The sequence below is a fragment of the Arvicanthis niloticus genome, chromosome 3 (assembly GCF_011762505.2).
Source record: "Arvicanthis niloticus isolate mArvNil1 chromosome 3, mArvNil1.pat.X, whole genome shotgun sequence".
NCBI lineage: Eukaryota > Metazoa > Chordata > Mammalia > Rodentia > Muridae > Arvicanthis > Arvicanthis niloticus.
In genome coordinates, this window is record NC_047660.1 from 62,196,625 (window position 1) to 62,220,106 (window position 23,482).

General features: G+C 42.9%; 1 protein-coding gene across 6 annotated transcripts in view; it reads right to left on the minus strand.

The window, feature by feature from the left end:
* Positions 1-10,986, minus strand: part of Zmym2 (zinc finger MYM-type containing 2) — a 69,128-nt gene extending 58,142 nt beyond the window's left edge. Inside the window, exons 1-2 of one of the 6 annotated variants that reach the window (XM_034497225.2) lie at positions 10,828-10,986; positions 9,660-9,722 (exon numbers count right to left, since the gene is read on the minus strand). The gene's annotated coding sequence lies outside the window, so the exon portion shown is untranslated. Of the gene's footprint in view, positions 1-9,659; positions 9,724-10,067; positions 10,250-10,569; positions 10,750-10,827 lie in introns of those variants that run through there. The other 5 variants (XM_076930944.1, XM_034497227.1, XM_076930945.1 and 2 more) reach the window with 5 other exon arrangements.
* Positions 10,987-23,482: the final 12,496 nt, after the last annotated feature.

Sequence of the window (23,482 nt, forward strand, 5' to 3'; positions counted from 1 at the left end):
TAAAATATACTTAAAAAAGTACTGTCTATTTAAGAGGGAAAAATCCTCAAATTACTAAAATGGGAAATAAAAATAGAGGTGTCACTAGTTTTACAAAAAAAGAATTTATAATGAATAACACAAGCAATTCATCATATGTCAAACTGGATAACAAAGATAAAATGAAAAAATATCCTTAATACTCACAGAAAGGAAGAATATGAAATCTGAGTAGACCTAAAAGACTCAAAGTTGATTAAGTCAGCAGTCAGAAACATCTCAGCAAAAAATAAACTGGGGGTGGGGGAGGACTAAAGAGATGGCTCAGTAGTTAAAAGCACTGAATGCTCTTCCAGAGGTCCTGAGTTCAATTCCCAGCAACCATACAGTGGCTCACAACTATCCATAAAGGGATCTGATGCCCTCTTTTGGTCTGGTGTGTTTTCAGACAGCTACAGTGTACTCATATACATAAAATAAATAAATATATCTTATAAATAAATAAGGACATAGCTTTACTTATGAATTCTATCAACATTTCAAAATAACCAACAACAACTCAAACCTCTTCTAAAAATAATGAAAATGGACCCAGGTAGTCTTGGCATAAGCCTTTAATCCCAGCAGAGGCAGGCAGATCTCAGTTCTAGGCCAGCTTGGTCTATAGAACAAATTCCAGGACAGCAAGGTCTACACAGAAAAACCTTGTTTCAAAAAAAAAAAAAAAAAAAAAAAAAAAAATCAACAGTGATGATGATGGTGATGATGGTGGTGAGGGTGATGATGAAGAAAAAGAACAAAAAGAAAAAGGGAACATTTCCAAACTCCCTTTTTGAATCCAAAATTACCTGGATATATAATTCTGGCAAACACATTATAGGTAACTATTAAGTAAATGTGCGAGCTTTCTTTCTATTCTACTCAGAGTATGTCCTTCAAAATACTCCATAATGTTTACCACATATTAAAATACATGTAACTTTTTTAATTACTGAAAAGAATGAAAAAAATCAAATCTTCTTAGCACTGTTGGAAATGAAAACTAATGTAACTATTAAAATTTTTTTAACCAAAGACAAAAAAGACATCCTAGCATAAAGCTGGTATGGAATCCCATACCTGTAGCTCACCCTTACGCAGCAGAAGCACAAGAACAGAAGCTTCAGTACTCAGGGAGGCAGAAGCAGGCAGATCTCTTAGTTCAAGGCCAGCCTGGTCCACAGAGCAAGTTCCAGGACCATCAGGGCTACATAGAGAAACCCTGTCATGAGAAGGGAAAAAAAAAAAAAGGGTATGAAGAATCTTCAATGACTTTTAAAAAATTGTATTATGATAAGTGTGCAAATGCATTATATGTGTGTCTATGTATATATATGTGCACTAGGCACACACGGTACACATACATACATATAAGCAAAGCACTGATACACATAAAATAAACCTAAAATTTTAAGTAATAATAAATATTTTTTAAATGTCACAAATTTCCCCCTTCCCTTTTCCCTTCTCTCTCTGGCCCTGCTCAGTCCGACCCAAAGATTTTTATTTTATTTATTATATGTAAGTACACTGTAGCTATCCTCAGACACCCCATAAGAAGTCATCAGATCCCCTTACAGATGGTTGTGAGTCACCATGTGGTTGCTGGGAGTTTGAACTCATGACCTCTGGAAGAATTGTAGTGCTCCTAACTGGTGAGCCATCTCACCAACCCCTAAATGTCACAAATTTAAAAAAAAAAAAAAAAAAAAATTAAGACAACTAACTATATGGGGAGGACAGAATGACCAATTAGGGGAAAAAAACCAAATACATTAAAGTTTCTCCAATACTACCACTGAAAAATCAATACAGAAAATCTGTGACCAAATGTAGAGGAGGGCTTCCCCTAACACCGGCAAGATACCTTCTGATTTAGCTTTATTCTGATACTATCTTTCTAGAGACATCAGATAGATCCCACAGGTTGAGGACTCATGTATGTATCTTCCATGTCAGATTGCAAGCCACAGGTTTGTTTTACCATGTTTCTTATTAACCAGCTCTAAACTGGGGGTCCTCAAGATCTTCTAGTTAGGTCCACACTTTACTAAAGCTATCCATAAAACTCAATTTGGGATTTACAGTTTACTTTATATAAATGGTATTTTGAAGACTATAGACGAGATCTGGAAAACAAGAGCAAAAGAGGCCCCTGCCCCTCCTAGAGTGCCATCCTCCAGGGCTCTCTAAAAGCTCCCTGAACCTTTTCTTTTAGTTTTTTATAAAAGTTTTCGAACACTGATGATAAAGTTAACTGTTATTCTCTCCTTTCCCCAGAAGTAACAGTTTGGAACTGAAAAATCCCAACCCTCTTATACCCCCGTCTTTCCAACTACCAGTCCCTTGCCCTACCCATATTCTGAAACCAACAGGACTACCAGCCATCAGAAATACCTCATTAGCACAGATATCATTTGAGATTCATAAATTTCAGTCAGGAAATAGGGAGCAAATAGTACTTTAACTGAAAATAGTACTTTTCAGTTAAAGTGAACATAAACAGTTGAAAATAGGCACCAAGAGGCCCAGCAGTTATGAACACTGAGCTACTCTTCCAGAGATCTAGATTCTATTACCAGCATCCACAAGGGTAACACACACATCTGTAACTCTCCAGCTACAGAGACTCAGACACCCTCTTCTGGCCTCCATGGGCACCAGACATAAACAAAGTATACAAATGTGCAGACAAAATACCCATATACACACACAAAAAAATATAATAAAACAGTAATTTTTTAAAACTTAGAAAAAAGCTACCAAGAAGAATAAAAGAACTACTTGTATTAAGTAAATATAAATTATATTATACTGACAAAAATAAAAAGACTCAATTATACTTTTACATTATACTATGTATGGTCGTCTGAAAGAGCAGGAAAATATCTTAACTACTGTGTCATCTCTCCACCCCATGATACTATCTTTTTGTTTTTAATTTATTTGTTTTAACACAGGGTCTCACTATGTATCCTTGGCTAGCCTGAAACTCATGTACAGCAAACTGGCATTGAATTCACAGAGACCTACCTGCCTCTGCCTCTGAGTTCTAGAATTAAAGGTGTGCACCACCTACCCAAAAATATAGTGAAAAGAAAAACTGCCTAAAAAATTATGACAGAGAACAATTGAAAAGACACCCAACATCAACTTTTGGCCTACACACACACACACACACACACACACACACACACACCCCAAATGTACATGTAAATAAATACAACACACACACACACACACATGTGCCATGAAGAAAGGTTTATTCATAGCCAAAAATAGAAGTTATTTCTTCTAATTTTCAATGGACTGTTAGGAACTTAAAATAGGAAAATCCTAGTCAGGCAAGCTAACAAACTCCTGAATCCCAGTACTTAGAAAGGAGGCTGAAGTTAATATGGACACAATGATACCCTGTATCCTAGTCAGTCACAGCTGCCAATGTAACATAGTCCAGAGTAATCTAAGGGAGAGAGAGTCTCAGCTGAGTAACTTCACATCAATTTGGTCTGTGCCATGTCTTGTCTTGACTGATGAATGATATGGGAGGGCCCAGCCCAACATGGGCAGCAACACGTCATCTCTGGGCAAGTGAGCCTGCGCTGTTTAAGGAAACAAGTCAGCTGGAGAGTGGTGCTGCACGCCTTTAATCCCAACACCCTGGAGGCAGAGGCAGGCGGCTCTCTGTAACTTGAATGATAGTCAACCTTACCTTGAAAAACCAAAATAGAAAAGAAAACTAGATAAACATTAACATGTGAGCAAGCCAGAGATTGAGTAAGGGAAGAGTGTTCCTCTGTCATTTCTGCTTCCAGTTGGTGCCCCAACTTCCCTCAACAATGGGATGTATCCTTAAAAGTATAAGCCAAACCAATTCTTTCTTCTTCAAAATTGCTCTTGGTAAGAGTATTTTTAACACCACTACCACAACAACAACAAAAAAGACAAAACAAAACTGAATCTGGTAGTAGGAGTGAGACTGTTGCTACAACATAAAGCTTTTTATGCTTTTGAACTATTTAGCTAGAGAATTATGGAAAATTTTCAAACTTTGAGTTGGAAAGCCATTGCAAACCAGTGCTTAATAAATGGGCTATAAATGGAGCTTAGAAGATAAAAATACTGCAACTTTTGTCTTGTCTGACGTTTCAGAGGGAAGCAAAGACTCTTAACAGGATCGTTTGTACTGCATTTTGAATTATCATTCTGTGGTTCCTGATCAGCTAGGACCGAATAATCATTAGTGATGGATAAGAAGTCAGGATTCACTAAGACAACTCTTCAAGGCAGTTATTTCTTCAGTGTCAGCATACAGACGGGAGTTGGGGAAGATGGGGAGGGTTGTGGATTCGACATGATACCAAGGCTGTATCATCCAACTGGTAGCCAGAACTAGGCAACTCATAAAAATCAGTCCACCTGGTACTGGTTCTGAAGGCATAAAAGTTGTAGGACTGAGAGGTTCATGGAAAATGGCTGAGGCCTGGCACCATGTGGCAGAGGCAGAGTCAATAAAGAGAGGTCAGGAGAAGCCATTGATGAAAGTGCAGTCACAGTTGCAGTGGAGAACTAGGATGTGTTAGATTCATAGCCATAAAACTTCCGCAGAGAACAAAAGCAAGTGTGAATGAAGCAGAGTTGGCCTAGCCCTAAAAGACAAGTTATATGTGCTATGGATGACATAGCCTAAGAGGTAAGCTGTCAAGCCCTTTGGCATTCAGAAGGTAATTAAGTCTTAGATGCCAAACACTGAGCTTCAGAATTTGGATTTATACTGCTGGATTTTGGGTTTGCTTTGATCTGAGTATAAATATGCCTAGTTCTTCCCACTGAGAGTAAGAATGAATACTACTGGTTTTTAATTTATAGGGCCCACAGTTAAGAAACTTTGGACATTTAAAGAGATTAAACTTTTCAAGTATTGAAAATTTTTAGCCGGGCGGTGGTGGCGCACGCCTTTAATCCCAGCACTTGGGAGGCAGAGGCAGGCGGATTTCTGAGTTTGAGGCCAGCCTGGTCTACAGAGTGAGTTCCAGGACAGCCAGGGCTACACAGAGAAACCCTGTCTCGAAAAACCAAGCCCCCCCCCCCAAAAAAACAAAAACAAACAACAAAAAAAAAAGACTGTGACTTTTATGATATTAATTTTATTTTATGATATTAATGAGATACTAGAAACAAGGAAAGAGGTGAAAGGCTATGGCTTCAAGTGATATATTTCTGTGTCAAGTAGACAAGGAATGGAGTATCCTAGTTATTTAGTTTCAACTGTCAATATGACACAGCCTGGAGTCATCTAAGTATCAAATGAAGAGCTGCCCAGATCAGATTGTGCCGTGCCATGTCTGTGAGGAATTGTCTTGACTTGTGTTTGATGTGGGAGGGCCCAGCCAACTCTAGGCAACACCATCTCTGAGCAGGGAGGCCTAGCCTAAGCTATATAAAACTAGCTGTATGGGGCCTTTAATAACACTCTGGAAGCAAAAGCAGAGGCAGGCAGATATCTATGAGTTTGACTGCAGTCTGGTCTACATAGGAAGTTCAAAGCCAGAAAAGCTATATATTGAAATGCTGTCAAGAAAGGGGGGAAAAAAAAAAAAGAGGAGGAGAAGAGTGGAAAAGAGGGAGGCAGGAGGAAATACTCCAACAACATTCCTTCTTGGTTCCTGCTTGAGTTTCTACCCTGACTTCCCTCAATGATAAACTGTGACCTACAAGTGTAAAATAAATAAATCCTTTCCTCCTCTAAGTTGTTTTTTGATCTGTATTTTAATCATAGCAAGAGAAGCTAGGACACTGTGTTTGAAAAAAAATAATAAAATAAAATAACAAACAAACCACATGTGATCAAGTATTTGTGGAACCTAGTCAATTTTCTAACACTAAAATGGATTTTTAATGGTGAACAAAAAAATTGTTAAATATTTTAACTTCATTTTTAAACTGATATGCTTTTTAAGATGATTTATTTATTTTTATGTGCATCTGGCTGAGGATGCCAGAGCCTCTAGAAGCAGAGTTACAGACAGTTGTGAGCTATCATGTGGGTGCTGGAAACTGAACCCAGGTCTTCTGGAAAAATGCTCAGTGCTCTTAATCGCTGAGCAGCCTCTCCAGTCCCTAAACTGACATGTTTTTAAACAAAATAAAAGGTGTGTTATAATTCACCCTTTAAGATGATCAGCTATCTTTTTACCATGAATTTAGCACAGCCACCAAGGAAGATGCACTTGCTTTCTATGTAAAAAAAAAAAAAAAAAAAAAAAAAAAAAAAAAAAAAAAAAAAAAAAACCTTAAAATGACAATTATTTTAAAACTAGAATATCCAACCAGGTACAGCAAAATTGTCTAGATTGTATACAAAAAACACGCTGTAAATGTTGTTCTGAAGCTCATACATTTATCCAGCAGCAATATCTTCTCACTGGCAACTTTATGAGTTACATGAATTGGGATCTGCACAGCTTCTGGATTTGAGTATGGTCAATCTAAAATCCTTGTTATATACTGTTAGTAACAGAAAAAAAATCAATCAAGTAAAATTCAAATAAAAATGTACTAAGCATGGAGTCCAGGCAATCTATTTCCTAGTGAGAGACGTTCCAGAAACACAGTCTGTCTCTGCCTGTCTCTCTCTTAAGGTATCAGGATACTACTGTGGTGATCACGAATATAATTCCAGCAGGATAAGAAATTAGTTTGAGCTTTCCTTACAGTCCCTAAAGACACACAGAAGTGAATCATTACGATTCTTATAATAAGTACCATTTAACATAATAAACTATGTGTTAATGTTATTAGTGAAATAGGGACGGATATTAAAGGATAAAGAGACAAAATTAAAAACTTTACATCTGACAACAAAGATTTTTCCTATCACAGTAATACCAGAGGATGTTATAAGAGCCAAAGATTCATTTTGTCACAATAGCACTGTTTTGTATACTTCTGTACCTCAAACAAGCAAAACAGAATAAAAGCCTACATAATAAATCCAATTATACAAATCTACAGTCTGACAAGCTCATATCCATGCAAGCTAGAAATGTTCTTATATCAACTTCTGTGAACCACCAAAGTGACTGACAAAGGACTGACAGTCAGGCCATGTCCAGTGATACATATCTATAATCCTAGGTAATCCTCACACAAGACTGAGGCAGGAGAACTGCTGTGAAGTCTAGGCCAGCCTGAGCAACATTTACACACACATACACACACATACACACACACTCAGACACCCCTCAAGACTGTCTCAAAAAACAACCAAACAAAACCACAACTAAGAAAAAGGGGAGAAGGGCTGGAGAGATGGCTCAGCTGTTAAAAGGCTAAGCTCACAATCAAAAATATAAAAAAAAGGGGAAGAGGAAAGTAAATCATTCATGACAATATAAACAGCATCCACATGAAAGATACTCAAATGTACTGAGTGAGTTAATTCCTAAAAGGATTTCACACTCATTAGAGGTTTATAGTCAAACTAAGCATAGAGGTAGACATCTGAAATCCCAGTACTTGGAAGGCTGAGGCAGATGTATCTCTCAGAGTTCTCCGAGTTGTTCTACAAAGTGAGTTCCAGAACTGTACGGTAAAACCTCATCTCAAATAATAATAATAAAGTTCCTTCAAATTTTCAGACTAATCTAGACATACACTGCAAAAAAATTATACTGATACAAACAGCCTCTAATGGAGTTGAAATAAGGTAGTAAAAAATCTAAATGAAGCAGGTGATGCTGGCACATGCCTGAAACCCCATCAACTAGAAAAAGAGGTAAAAAGAACAGTCCAAAGACATCATGTGCTACACAGTGAATTCAAGGCCAGCCTGGACCATAATCCTAGTCTAAATTAAATTAAATAAGTAAATAAATAAATACCAATTGTTAACTATGGGTCATTCACCAACCCCTCAGACAGAGATCTTCTATGTGGCCCAGGCTATCCTGGAACTCACTCTATAGACCAGGGTGGCCTCAAACTAACAGATTTGCCTCTGCCTCCTGAGTACTGGATTAAGGGTGTGCACCACCACCACCTGGCATTTTCTATTTTTTAAAAAGAACTGGACAGAATTCAAGCACTTTTTATATTTCTACTTCCAAGCAAGAAACTGTTATTTTGACTTGGTTTTAAAATTTAAGATCTATGACATGAGAATCATAAAGTACGGTACAGTTGCCGGTGTTGGCCTTTGTCATCACACTGCCTATGTTCAGAACCTGCTTTACTAAATACTTCCCAGTATCTTTCTATGGCTATTTCCTCCTCTGCAAATTCAGAATAAAAACAGTATTCAGAAGGGAAAAATATTAGCTATACTACCAAGTTCTCCTGTGGATTCAATTACTTAATACAAGTTTAAAACGTTTAACATTGGGTTGGCAGATGGCTCAACAGTTACAAGTACATGTTCTTACAAGGTTCTGTTTCCAGTACCCACACAGTGGCTCACAACATCCCATACCCTTTTCAGACATCCTTGGCCACCAAGTAAATGTATTTCACACATACACTCAAGCAGGTAAAACTATCATACACATTAAACAGAAACCATAGGCATCTATACTTATACCTTTGAAAGCACACAAGGAACAACCAGAGCTGCACTGAGCTCAAGAGTAACATTTGGGACAGAAATGTAGCACAGTTGGTAAAGTACTTGCTAGCGTGCAGGAGGCTGGGTTTGATTCCCAGCACCACATAAATCTAGCAAGAGGGCACAGGTGTAATTCTAGCACTTGGGAAGTTGAGACAGAGGGATCACAAGTTCAAAGTCATTCTAGGCTATGCAACTAAAGTTCAAGGTCAACCTGGGATACATCAGACCCCTCTCTCAAAATAAGTGACAGGGCTGGCAAGATGGCTGAGTGGATAAAGGCACTTGCCTAACAACCTGAGTTGAATCCACAGAACCAATTAAACAGTGAAGGGTAGGACCAACTCCAAAAGTTGTCCTGACCTACACGCTGGTACTGTGGCATGTGCACCAACACAAACACATCATGCACTCACACACTATAAAAAAGAAGTGTGACTTAATAGAAGATTGGTCAACACCAGAGATGAAACACTAAGTAAAGGACTACACAGGTCTGAGCAGCATCTACTAGTTGAGATGAAACAACACATGCAAAGAACAGGTATTGTGTTCTTTCTTAACCACATCCACCTTAATGGTCAAATTCTGTCATTCAGATCAGACATGTTAAGCAGCTCTCCCTAGTTGTCCAATACCTGAGGTCAACTAACCATTATGACAAGAAAAATGTCAAAAATGGTTGCGTGCACTTCAAACCAAATAACATTAATTCCCCCTCTGTAACTCTAGAGGGCACCAGAAATATGCCCTCCTTCACAACACCCCTCCTCCACCGGTAACGTGAGCAGCTGCAGAAGCCCATCTTCTGGTTGCTGGGGTTGGTATTGCAGCAGAAGCGATGTCTGCAGCGGTGGAAACAGCAGCGCCCACTCCCAGCTGCCTCACCAGGCATCACTAGAGCTTCTCCCGAGAGCAGCTGCCACCCAAGAGAAGGCTCCTCCCCTGAAGAACCAGGAGGGCCAAGTCCCATAGCTGAACCCCTATAATCCGACGATGTCCTCTGTAATAAGCAACAAATTAGAAGCAACGGACTCACAATGGTGTTTTCCTCACTTTCTGCCAAAGATGCACCAGATAGGGTTGAACGAAATTTCTGGTCCTGGGATAAAAGAAAAAAAAAAAAAAGAGAGAGAGAGAGAGAGAGAGAGAGAAATGGATGAACACTCAATCTAGTAGGAGCACCAAGCCTATCTCACCAGGAGGAGGCAGAGAAGGGACTAAGAGGTCAAGGAGGTTCGCCGCTTCTATTATTTACCCCAAAGCCCACCGAAAATGACTCACTCCTACCCAAGTGGAGTGAAATATTTTATTGGGGCCAATTACCTATGTGTAAGCGACAATCTGCACGGAAAGGGACTTGAAGGCATCAAGCAGAGTAGGGAGGGGGAAGGGCAAACATTGCCCCGACGCCAGCAAGGGACTTGCACTCCCTCGCAAATCTTACCACTAGAGTCATTCCAGTCAAACTCAGCACCAATGTACAGGTAAGAAACCGTTTATGTCAACGATGGGCTAATATTGCCCATATTTGCCCCAAGCAGTTGCCCTGGGCCCGAGGTTTGCCCCCCCTGCAGTCGGAGACCGGCAGCGCTGCCTCCCCGTCCGCCATTAGAGACCCAGCCAAACAATACGTGAGGAGCAAGAGCCGCGCAGCACAGCGCCGGGGAGGAGACCAGCGACGAAGAGGACCCGGCAAGACTCAAAAGGCGCCCCTCGCCAACGAAAACTTGGGGTCTCGGTCCGGCAGACAGGGTGCGAGTGCGGCCCCCAGGCGGGAGGGCCACAGGGCCCCTCCCCGGCCCGCCCGCCCGCCCGCCAGCCCGCAGCACAGAAAGGAAAACACCCCGCGACCTCCGGCCGCCGCCGCCCGCACCCCGAGGCCCCCGCGCCCCCCGCCCCGGCGGCCGCCTCATCCAGCCCGCCCGGCCGCGCCCGCGCTCCCTCACCCCTCGGGCCCCACGCGAAGCCGCCCTGGACACCAGCGCGGCCCCCAGCGCACCCCGAGGCCCAGACGCAGCAGCGGCGACGCCGGCCGCCGCGGGCTGCTAAGCCCGGCTCGGTGGGAGGCTCCCGACGCTGCCCTCACCCATCTCCGCCTCCCCAGTCGCCCCCGCCTCCGCCTCCTCCTCCCGAGGCTGCGCTGCTCCCAGCCACCCCCACTCTCCGCGTCCCTCGACAGGAAAGACAGCGGGGAGAAGCCTCACCCGGTTCTGGCTGCAGCTCCGCGGAACGAACCTCCCCTCCCCCGGCCCACCCCCCTTCGGCGACACGCACAACTCCGCTCGGTCCAGTCCCGGCTTTAGCGCTGGTGAGGAGGAGGCAGAGGAGGCGGCGGCGCGGCGGAGCCCGGGGAGGCCCCGCCCTCCGCACGCTCATTGGCGGAAGGCGAGGGCGGCCCGGAACGCCTCGGGCAGGTTCCATTGGCCCAGTCCGCCTTCTTTCAGGATCCTCCTCGGCGAGGCAGTCACAGCGGCTGTCCGTCAGACCTGGGCCACGCCCTCGGGCATGCCGGCCCTCACCCCCCCACACACACCCCACCCCCGCCGACAGCCCGGGGCTGGGCCGGCCCGCTCTCCCTCCTTCCCTCCCTCTCTCCTTTCCTCCCTCCCTCCTTTCCTCCCTCCCTCCGTGCCCCCGCCCCGCCCCGCCCCCACTCGCGGGGTCCGCCGGGGTCAGGAGCCCGAGTGGCGCTGCCCGCGGTACGGCTCGCGCTTCGGCCTTGGGGCGGGTGTTCGTCGTCGAGGCTTCCCGCGGGCCGGGATCAGGACCCTGGGCCTTGGCCTCCAGACGGTCGCCGCGGCCCCCTACCACTCTGTCTTAGGAGAGACGCGGCCTCGATGTCCCCGCGTCCTCCCTGTCCAGGCCCCGGCGGCTGGCGAGCCCGGCAGTGCCTGCGGCGGACCTAGGGGCGAGCCCGGCCGCGGCTGCTAAGGGACTGGTGCGCGGGCGGCCGTGCAGGCGCTTCCACCTTGCCTGGCCTGTGGGAAGAGTGGCCCACCTCCGCCATGCCTGCGGCCAGAGGAGACGTCGGCCTCCATTTTGTGGGATCTGTTGGGAAAACTTGGAGCCCATCAGAACCGAACCCGTGGGGACGAGAAACTTGGCCCGAACGGGCCGGATCGCGCTCTACCATAGGCCTTGCCCTCCGCCGCTAAGGGCTTGCGCGCCTGGATTGCGCCGGGCCACACGACGGTGCGGGTGCCCGGACTCTGCCGCCGGGCAAGATGGAGCCGCGGGCTCCCTTAGCGGGCTCACGCTCCTGGGACTTGGGCTGTCTGGGCTCGGCCGTCGGCGCCTGGCGGAGCACGCGCTCCCAGGCCTGCCCAGTGCCTGCCTGTCCTCCACGTTGACGGGGCCTCGGGACACCGCGTGCCTTTCGCTACAGTCCCGGCCCCGTGGGCAGTGACTCTCACGGGAGTCCCACTGGGAGCATTTGGAGCGGAGCTGCTGGAGGGCGGCACGAGGGTCTTTTGTTCCTCGTCTACACCTACGTCTTTGGACGAAGACTTGGCGACTGATTTCCAAGACTCTGGAACCTAAGAAACGCACCTCGCCCTGGTGGTTGGTAGCGGCATTACAACGGATGTTGTTGGTTCCTTCCCCAGCCAAATGGATGGATTGGATTAAATTAGACCTCTGAATTTCCAAATTGACAATACCGCCTATTAATGAATCATATGACGTTACATTTTAAAGCTCTTCAGGATGATAATAAACATGAAAATTTTAACAAAGTGAATTACTGATTGAGGTCTCAGACTAATGCGTAGACTGCAGTGGATACCATTTACAAAGAATAACTTGGTAGAAACATTCATTTTCAATAAAGAATTGCTTTCACCCTCGTTTAAATTCCACACATAAATTGATCTCCTTCACCAGTTGAAGAAAAAAACCTACAACACATATGAATCAGCTTTTCAGAGAGTATTTTTCAGAAAACTTAAGAAAATTATTTTTGTTTTCAATACACTAATTCTGGTGAAATTTCATATTTCACAATACCATTTGACTTTGACATGCTTGATGTCACTATCACAAAAGGAGCATCTTAATAAATGTGAGGAATGATAAAATTCACTGACAACATGGAAGTATATGAGAATATGCCATCTAGGGCCATATACTATTTTTAACATTTTTTCATACAATGTATTTTCATGTTTTCCCTTCCCCCAGTTTCTCAAACCCTCCTCATCACCTTCCTACCCCAACTTCCTGTTCTTTCTCTCAAAAAGAGAAAGAAATCAAAACAAATAAGAAACTGGTAAGACAAGGGGAAAAATTGTGCCAAACAGTGGTGGCACACCCCTTTGATCTCAGAGCAAAGACTTGGGAGCAGAGATAGACAGATAGACCTCCAAGCTCAAGCCCAGCCTGTTCTACAGAATGAGTTCCAGGACAGCCAGTACTGTAACACAGAGAAACCCTATCTTGAAAAACCTAATAATACAAAAACAAAAAATAAAAGTCCACAAGAAAAGCATGGGGTTGGTTTGTGTTGGCCAATACTCCTGGGCACCTGGCCTACCCTGAAGGTTGGTTGATACACTCTATGACACTCCATTGGAAAAACTTGAGTTTCTGTTTGCCAGCAGATACTAGTTGCAAATAGCTTCTTGATTAGGAGTGGAACCCCATGTCTGCTTCCCCCTTACAGTGCTGAAATTTGAACCCCAGCAGGTCCTATGAGTTCAGTATCAGCCTCTCTGAAAGGTCAGTCCTGGTGTTCCTTGGAGTCATTCCCACCTCTGGCTCTTACAATCTGTCCTACTGAATACATCCCTGAGCCTTGAAGGAGGGGTCTAATGAAGATATTAGGGTCCTATCTTAAATCAACTCACTGAATTTATTGTTAGAAGTGGTTTTAGGTGGTAAGCATTGATTGGTTTGCCACAAGCTGTTTACAGGGGAGCAGCTGTATACTGCCACCAATTTCCTCATATTATTGCTATCTTATACTTCAAAATTCTCTGGTGACCTGAGTTCAATCTCTACAACCCATATGGTAGAAGACATGTGTGCATCACCTTTCCTAGAAGTTATTCAAGTGTTTATTTGATTAGTTAAAACAGATTCTTAAGCTCTAGGATGGCCTAGAACTCAAATATGTTGCTAAAGATGACCTTGAATTATTGGTCCTTCTGCCTCTACCTCCCAAAACCTGGGATAAGCATGTGCCACCAAGCACGTCTCAAATGAATCATATACTCCAGGCAGGCCTGGAACGTACACCATAGCTGAGGATGATGTTTTAATGCTGTGAACAGACACCATAACCAAGGCAACTCTTATAAAAACAATATTTAATTGGGGCTGGCTTACAGGTTCAGAGGTTCAGTCCATTATCATCAAGACAGAAACATGGCAAAGTCCAGGCAGGCATGTTGCAGGAGGAGCTGAGAGTTCTACATCTTCATCTGAAGGCCACTAGAAGACTAACATCCAAACAGCTATGACTAGGGTCTTAAATCCCACACCCACAGTGACACACCTACTCCAATAAGGCCACACCTTTAAATAGTGCAGCTCCCTGGGCCAAGCATATACAAACCATCACAGATGACTTTGGATACTTTATCTTGCCTATATTTCATAAGTTCAAAGATTACTAAGATGTGCACATGTGTGTGTGCGCACACACACACACACACACACACTGATAAAACTTTAAAAAATAAAATAGGTGGAAGATTAGATATAATAATTTGTTCATCATTTTCTTTTGTCCACAAAACTTAACAATTTATTAGAGTTTTGTTTCATTTTGTTTTAAGAAAATCTTTCACTGTGTAGCCTGACTGGCCTAAAACTCAATATGTAGACCAGGCTGCCCTAGAACTCATAGAGATTCTCCTACCTAAGCCTGCAGAGTACAGAGATTAAAGGCATGTCCTGTCATACTCAGCCAGTTACAAGAATTCTGAACCACATGTGATGTGGATTTCTCCTAGAGAGAGGAAAAAATACCCATTCACCCCAGGTAGGGTACCAAAGTCAAACCAAAGAAATGAGTCCACACAAGTAGAACATTGTAAATGATGCGTTTACTTATGACTACTTACAAGAATATAGGCAATTTATGTTGAAAAAAAGTCTTCCCAGAAGCTATTATAATATTTGATACCACCCTGGAGGGCAGCACCTCTGGAGCGCCCCAACCCCCCATCAACTATTAACTACCTACTTATTCTTAGAAAGCCACGGGGCCTTGAGAACCCCTCCCCCATCAGCTGTTAACTGCCTATATATTCTTAGGATGAGCCAGGGTTTTGCGAGCCCTTCCCCCAACCAACTGTTAACTGCCTATGTATCTACAAGGGGAGAAGATTATGAACCTCTTACCGCCAATATGATAAACAGTAATGGGCCAAATCTTGCACAGGTCTTGTATAAGTAATTACAATTGCTCAGAGTTCGAGAGTACAGGTACTAAGTCATGGCAAGAGGACATCATTCTACAACAGTAGGGTGGGGTTAGTACATGATAATTTAAATACAAACTACACTCAATTTTGTTTGAAAGTTCATTTTATAATGACCATTTTCTAACAGCGCCCCAGACCTCAGCACAACTGACTCCATGATTGAAGTGCCATTCAGACATAAAATGCAACGTGTAGACAGTAGCACAAGCCAAAAGAAAAACAAAGGCCAATCTATCAAAGTCCAGAGTTCTGAAAAAGCCTCTAAATGTATTAAGTTTGCTTTTTGGCTTCTGTGGTTCCACTTCTAGCTAATAGTCCTAGTTAACAAAAGTCTGTCAACCCAGAACATGGTTTTGTGCTTAAAAGCTCACCCTGGGAAAGGCTGAGTGCTGCACTGGATCCCAAACACTTAGTGTAACCATTGGCCAGTTAATAACGACTTTCTATTGGCTTAAACCCATGTCTGAGCAGTCTTCTCTGCTGAGTACCTGACAACATGTATGGTGATCTCAGCCCTAGGAAAGCAGAGGTAAACAAATCTCGAGTTCAAGGATGGCCTTATCTATATAGGAAATTCCTGGACTGCCAGGGCTACATTAAGAGAAAAAAGAAATCTAAGCTGGCAGTGTATCACTATATAACGCAGTCTGGCCTTGAATTCTGGCACAAGCATTTAATCCCAGCACTCAGAAGGCAGACAGATCTCTGAGTGTTGAGGCCAACCTGGTCTACAGAATGAGTTCCAAGTTAGCCAGAGTTACACAAAGAAACCTTTTCTGGGGAAGGGTGTGAGAAGGACAGAAAAGGAAAAGGAAAACCAAAACTGAATAAGTAAAAGATTCAAAATAATAATAATCCAAATAAGCAAATGAATATTATCCAAGTATGGTGGTGCACATCTGGGATCCTAACACTTAGGAGAAGGAAACAGAAGGATCAGGAGTTCAAGGCCAGCCTGAGACCTCATGAGACCATGTCTCAAAAATCATAGAGGAAACTGAAGACATGGCTCATGAATTATGAGCACTTACTGCTTTTGCAGAGGACCTTTTTTCTGATTTGAGAGAGAATGGCTTCCATAGACTCTTATATTTGACACTTGGTGGCACTGTTTGGGCAAGCTTGGGAGGGGTAGCCTTGCTGGAGGTAACACGTTACTGGGGATGCATTTTGAGAGCTAAAGGTCTTGCCCTGCTCCCAGTTTACTCTCTCTGCTAATGATTGCAGTTAAAGTTGCAAGTTCTCAGCTTCCTGACTTGGCACCAAGGCTGCTTATCTCTATGGAGTGGTAATCTCAAATAGACTCTTCCTTCTGGATGTTTCTTCTGCCTATAGTGTATCATCACAGCAACAGAAACGTAACTAATGAGATGTGGATTCAGTGTCCATCTCACAGCTACTGTAACTCTAGCTCCAGGGTATCTAACACCCTCTCTGGCCTCTCTAGGCACCAGGCACACAGTGCACATAGTTATACATAGTACACATAAATGCAGCAAATTAGTCACACCCATAAAAGAAAAGTAAATTTTTAAAAAAGGGCCTACTGCCTACTGAGATAGCTCAGAGAATAAAGGCACTTAACACAAAGTCCAATGACTAAAATTAGATCCCTCAAACCCATGTGGTGGAAGAGTCAAAACAAAGCTGTCCTCTGACCTCTGGATATGACCCACATAATATATAAATAAATCTTTAACTTTTCAAAGAAGAAGCATCTGAATGTTCATAACAGTATTGTTCATAATTTCAAAAAGTTATAAACCAACAGAATGTTCACCAACTGACGAATGAATAAAACCTGGAATAGCCATATGATTGAATATTACACAGCCATAAAGAGAAACGAAGTTCTGATAAATGTGTAGACAACCCTTCAATAGATTGTCTTAAATGAAATAAGCTAGACCCAAAAGACTATATACTGTACAATTCCATTTATGTGAAATGTCCCAAATAGGTGAATCCATAGAGATATCAAATTCTTAAAGCTGAGGAGGTAGGGTGCATGTCACAGTGGGGAGACAGGCCAGGGGAGGCTCAATTTTAAAAAGGTTGGAAAGTGAAGAAAATATGGTATTTTTTATGAAAAGAATGAAATGTTCTAAAAATCAATTGAAGTGATAGCTTTGACAGATCTGAAAATCATTTAAATACACACTTTGATTTTTTTTTGTAATGCTTTTATTTTGGGAAATGAGATAGAATATTACTGTATAGCCCAGGCTGGCCTTAAATTCTGTTTCAAGATTAATATGTTTATCTATTTACTTATGTATGTAGGCACATGTGTACCACAGTGTGTGGAGGTCAGAATATAATTTGAGGAGTCAGTTCTCTCCTTCAACCATGTGGGTCCTAGGGATTAGATCAAGATCTTTAGGGCTGATAGCACAAGCCTTTACCCAACAAGTCGCCTCAATGGCTAGTCTTGAGCTCTTGATTCTCTTGCCATAGACTCTCCAAAGCTGAGATTATAGGTATGAGCCACCACACCTGGCTTACCTATACATTTATAAAAGGAAATAAAGCCAAGTGTGGTGGTTTATACCTGTGACCTCAGCACTGAGGAGGTGGAAGCAGTAGCTTCAGGAACTTGAGGTTATCTATAGCTACGTATCAAGTTTGAGAGCAGCCTACATAAGACTTGTCTCAAAAAAAAAAAAAAAGTGTGGAGGGAGTAAATAGCATGGTCTACCAAGTATGTTTCAACAAATTAGTAATTTAAAATCTGTGTATATGGAGTTACTCTGTACCAATACAAAACATGCTAACACATAATTAATTGTAAACAGGAAGAAAGGAACTGAGAATTAAACAAATGTATCCTGCATTAAAGAAAAGACACAAGACTGAATAGTTTATACTTAAACTATCATCATGAGACTAGAAAGATTGCTGAATAAAGGTACATACTGTTGGGTTTCAGACCTCAGACAAGGGGCTGAAGTGGATATTTTACATCCCAAAGCAGACCTGACCTCTATGTTCCCCCAGCATCCTTCAGTCCCTACTTGGCATATTCTACCCCCAATCTTCAACTTTCCAGCCCAGGAGCTGGGCTGCTCTTCCCCAGAGACTCCTTCCTATATAATCCAGACATTTTGGTCTCTCTCCCTGTTTTTCTTTCTCTTTATCCATGCTATTTCTCTCTCTCCCTTTCCCCTCCCTGACTTCCTCCCATGGTGAATTCCCTGAGAACTCAAACTCACCCACTCGAGAGCAGTATCCCAATAAAACTGCGTGTGTGTGTGTGTGTGTGTGTATCTCACTTGCCACTAAGCCTGAAGATCCCAAGAACATGAGACTATCATGGTGGAAGATGACAAACAACACCCACAGGTTGCCCACTGACCTCCATATGTGTACTATGGCACTCATGTAGCCACGCACACATATCAGTAAACCTTTAAAATTTAGAATGTTATCATGTGCGGATGATTAAATACAATCTGAAGTTTTCATGCAAAACAACCTAGGCTGCACATGGAGTGAACCAGAGGTAGAAGTGAGAAGGAAAAAAAGACTGGCTGGCACTTAGAACTTTCTTCCAGATTAGGTGGATATTGTCCGTTGAATGAGAATGCTCCCATGGTATTGTGTGCTTGAACACTTGGTCCCCTGCTAGCACGGGCCTTGGGTTCATACTTATAAGAAATGGGTCATTGAGGGGAGGCCTTGAAGCTTTTCACCCAGAACTCTTGTGTTGCCCTGCTGACTGAGCATTTGATGAAACCACCCTCTTCCTGCTTCTACTACGAGTCCTTCCCCATCTTCAAGAACTCTAACCTCTAATACAGTAAGCTGAAATAAATGTTAGCTGCTTCTTGTCACAACCATATTACTGTCCCCAAGAAAATTAACTAGTGTTAATACATTGGACTTACTGGTCTCTTCACAGATCACTCTTGAACCTGAGGGATAAAATTGAAGCAACAATGCTTGTTGGTTACAAAACTGGTGAAAAACATGAACAACTGTATTCCAGAACTTTTTCAGATCTGCCAGCAGTATAAATAAAACATGGAGGCTACTAATAAAGTTTAAAGCTTAGGCCTTTTGCTTGGGCAGTTAGCTCATTTAACTTAACCCAACTGCCTAGCCTACAACCTGACATGTGGCTAGCTCTATACTTTTCTGTTCCACTCCAGTCTGTGTCTGTTCCCCTCCTTGTCTGGTTTTGAATCTGCTTCTGCTTGTTTCTCCCTACATCACTCCTCTGCCTAAAATTCACCTTCCTCCTTGCCCTAGCAAGGATGCCCTTGTCATCAACTCTTTATTACAACCAATCAGCACTAAGACAAAACCAGAACAACTCTTGATTGATTGCCTTTAGACAGGTAAGGATAAAAGAATTTTTACAAATGGGAAAAAGGCTGTAATGGGCCATAGAAATGACAATACCAGAAGCCTGTGGGTACATCTTTCTTTGCTGGTACAGAAATAACAATTGATAATACAGAGAAACACAGTCACACAATATGAAGAAAGGTTGCCCCAACACAACTGAGTAAATAGCAGATAAAAGACTTAGCATTTAGCCGAGCATGGTAGCAAAGGCCCATAAACCCAGCACTCAGGAGGCAGAGAGAGATGATCTCTGAGTTTGACACTATGTATGTCATATATAACAAGTCCCAGGCCAATGGGAACTACACAATAAAACACTGTCAAAAAAAAAAAAGGAAGAGGCTGTACAGAAAGATGACTCAGTATGGACAAATTTTAATTCAGCAACTTGACTGCTATGGCAAGGGATCACGTCCAAACACCTCCTATGTCTCTGTGATCTAGCTGCAATGACACACCTTTATTCCTTTTGGCTGGAATACATACTTGACCTCAGTATATGCCTTTTATCCCAAACAATGAAGGAAGAAGGAATATTTGAAAGTGGCTTCTAATTGAGGGACAGACAAACTGATAAATCAGAGAAACATTTGACAGAATGAGTCAGAGATAGGATATGCACAACTCACAGGAGATCAGACAGGAGAGAGAGTAGTGTGGAGAACAGAACGAGTTCAGACACAGTTATTACTGGGACAGTTTTACAGAGACTGGTTGCAGACACAGGTGAAGACAAAACAAGCCAGAGAATAAGAGGAAACATGAAAATAGGAACATATTGCTAGACTTAGCTTAAAGCCAAGCAAAGCACTTCAGTCAGAAGCCAAGAGAAGCCTGTTTAAATCAGTCAACTTGAAGAGGAGTTTGAGCCAGAACAGTTGTGTTGAACCAGTTCAGAAAGGGTACACTTATTTCAGCAGTAAGCCTCCTAGATAAAAACAGCATCTGGTAAATAAAAGTTACTTTTACAACCCTGTAGGTAAAGGTGCCTGACAACCTGAGTTCCATCCCTAAAATCCTCAAGGTGGAAAGAGAGAGAAGAGGTCACACACATCCTTTGACCTCTACAAGTTGACTGGGGCACATATACCCTTACACACATGTTGGGGGCTGATTTTAGCAGAAAGCGGCTATCAGCTTTGCAGCCATCTTGAGCCATATACCCTGACATGAGACTTGTATTACAATAGCCTACAACAGCTGAGCACACTCCGATAATCTTGGTTTAGATACCTTGAGATTAAAGGTGCATGAGATTAAAGGTGTGTGAGATTAAAGGTGTGTGACTTAAGAGTGACCTAGAGTTCAGACTTAGAGACAAGACCTAAGGGCATGATTAAAGGTGTGACCAAGAGGCGTGGCTTAGAAATGAGACATATAAAAGGAAGAGACAGAACAGAATCAGACACATCAGACATTAGGTAGAAGACACTTGGCTCTAGAGAGAATCAGACACACCAGACATTAGGTAGAAGACACTTGGCTCTAGAGAGAATGAGACACATCAGACATTAGGGAGACACAGCAGACAGAGGAGACACTTTTAGGAGACACTTCAGAGAGTACAACTTGGAGTACAACTTGGAGTAGGAATTAGGCATTAGGAAGCAGGCACTTGGGAGAGAACTTGGAAGAAGTAACTTGGAACTTGGAGGGACTAGGAGCTAGGGACTCCAAGACTTAGGACCTAGACTGAAGAATAAACGGGATTGAATTACACTCTGTCTGGTCTGCATTCTTGGAGTCCGACCTCACTCTCTCTCTCTCTCTCTTGCTGAACCCCGACCCGAGGACCAGAGCAGCAGCTTGGGCCGGGATACAGTAGCAGGCAAACGCGGGGTGGCCCGGGCCTCACATTTTGCTTGGGCCGTGATATTTTTTGGCCACCCCAATGTGGGGCTAGTGTGGACCCCAACACACACACATGCCACAATAGTCTTACATGACTCCTTTAAGTGTACAGCTTGAGAGAGTCTCCATTCCTCTCATCTGCCCACAGCAAACCTCAAAAGGATCTCCTTTGTGAGTCCCAAGAGAGAAAAGTTATTCTCAACACAGGTCATTTCTAAATTGGAGATTTTATTCTGATCATTAGTTATCATGGCACACCTGTAGACGGAAGACAAAATTGTTGTGTTTTCCTAGTAGAAGTTATTGCCGGTTGATTCCCTCCCTCTTATGTCCAAGCTTTTGCCTGGAGGCTTATATTTCAGAAGTGCATCTAGGCTGCAAGTGTGCATGTACGTGTGTGTGTGTGTCTGTGTGTGTCTGTGTGTGTCTGTGTGTAGTGTGTGAAGACTAGAGGTAAAAAAAAAGTCATATTTCTTTCAATCACTGTCCACCTTTCTTTGATTACTCATTTTTGTTTTTTCAAGACAGGCTCTCTGTGCACCTCTGGCTGTTCTTGAACTCACTATATAGTCCAGACAGCCTCAAAACTCATAGACTTCCACCTGCTTCTGCCTCCTGAGTGCTGGGATTGAAAGCATCATGATACTTGCCAACACCTTATGATTTAGATGAGGTCTCTCACTGACTGTGAAGCTCACCAATTCCACTAGAATGGTCAACCAGTGAGGTGCAGGGATCCCTCTGTGTCCCTTCTCCAGCACTAAGATGGGAGGTCCTCAACTTGTGTCTAGCTTTTTACAAGGGTGCTACACAACTGAACTCATGCTTGCAAGGCACATCCTTCCCTGGTGAGCCATCTCTTTAGGCCCCAGCACATGTGAACTCTCAAGTGTTTCAGAGCCTACAGCTGTGCACTGGATGGACAAGAGTCAAAGGCAATACAAAAATAACACAGTGGAAAGGCATACCATGAAGGAACTCAGTGGGGATGCTCTGTCTCCCTACTTAAATGATTACTCCAAAACAGCTAAGACACCAAAATAGAAAAATAATAATCACATCAGGAATGAGAATGCATGATAGGAAATGTTCTCACAAAACCCCTTTCACTAGTTGGTTGGTTGGTTGGTTGGCTGGCTGGCTGGTTGGTTGGTTGGTTGGGTTTTTGTCTTTGTTTGGTTTGATTTTTGGTTCTTCAAGACAGGATTTCTCTGTGTAGACCCAGCTAGTCTGAAAATTGCTATGCAGACTCACAGAGAAAGGTCTACCTGCCTCTGCCTCATCAGTGCTGGGATTAAAACCATAAACCACTACTCTCTGCCAGATGTACATTTTTAAAAATATATATTTTACTGATTTTGTGTGCATGCAAGGGTGGGTGCACACAGGCCACTTGTGTGTGTGGAGGCAAGAGTTGGTTCTGCCTGTCCACATTGTATCTCTCGGGTACTGCATGCCAGCAGTCAGGCTTGGCAGTAGGCACCTTTACGATAGTGAGAGACCTTACAGGCCCTAGATGCACTTTTAATTCTTACTTAACTTCATAGGAAGCTTTATTTAACACTAGTAGATATGTGTGGGAAGGTAATAGGAAAAAGATTTGAGAAGAAAATTATGGAAAGTAACAGTTTGGGTCATTGGAGAGATGGCTCAGGCGATAAAGCTGCCTTTCCACCAAACCTGATGACCTGATTTTCATCCCCAGGACCTAGATGGTAGAGAGCAGTGACTCCCAGAAGCTGTCCTCTGGGTGCCTACTGCCTACTGTGGCATGTGTATGACCACAATACAATAAATACAAAATATTTTTTAAATTTATTTATTTTATGTAAATACACTGTAGCTGTCTTCAGACACCCCATAAAAGGGCATCAGATCTCATTATGGATGGTTGTCAGCCACCATGTGGTTTCGGGTATTTGAACTCATGACCTCCGGGAGACCAACCAGTGGCCTTAACCACTGAGCCATCTCACCAGCTCATAAAAAATATTTTTAAGAAACTAACAGTGGAAGTTAAAAAGACAGATCTGAGCATTAGATTCTTATTTCAAATACTTGTTTAGTCTATCAAACTCTCAGAAATGTCCCATCTCTTAGAGCTCTTTTCCTCATCCCTATGGTAAAGCAATACAGAGCAGTTATATGGACTGGAGAAGGTGTGTGAAGCTGATATGAAAATGTAGTCTAGTGCTCTGAGTGCCAACAAATCACCAAGGAGATCATGTAA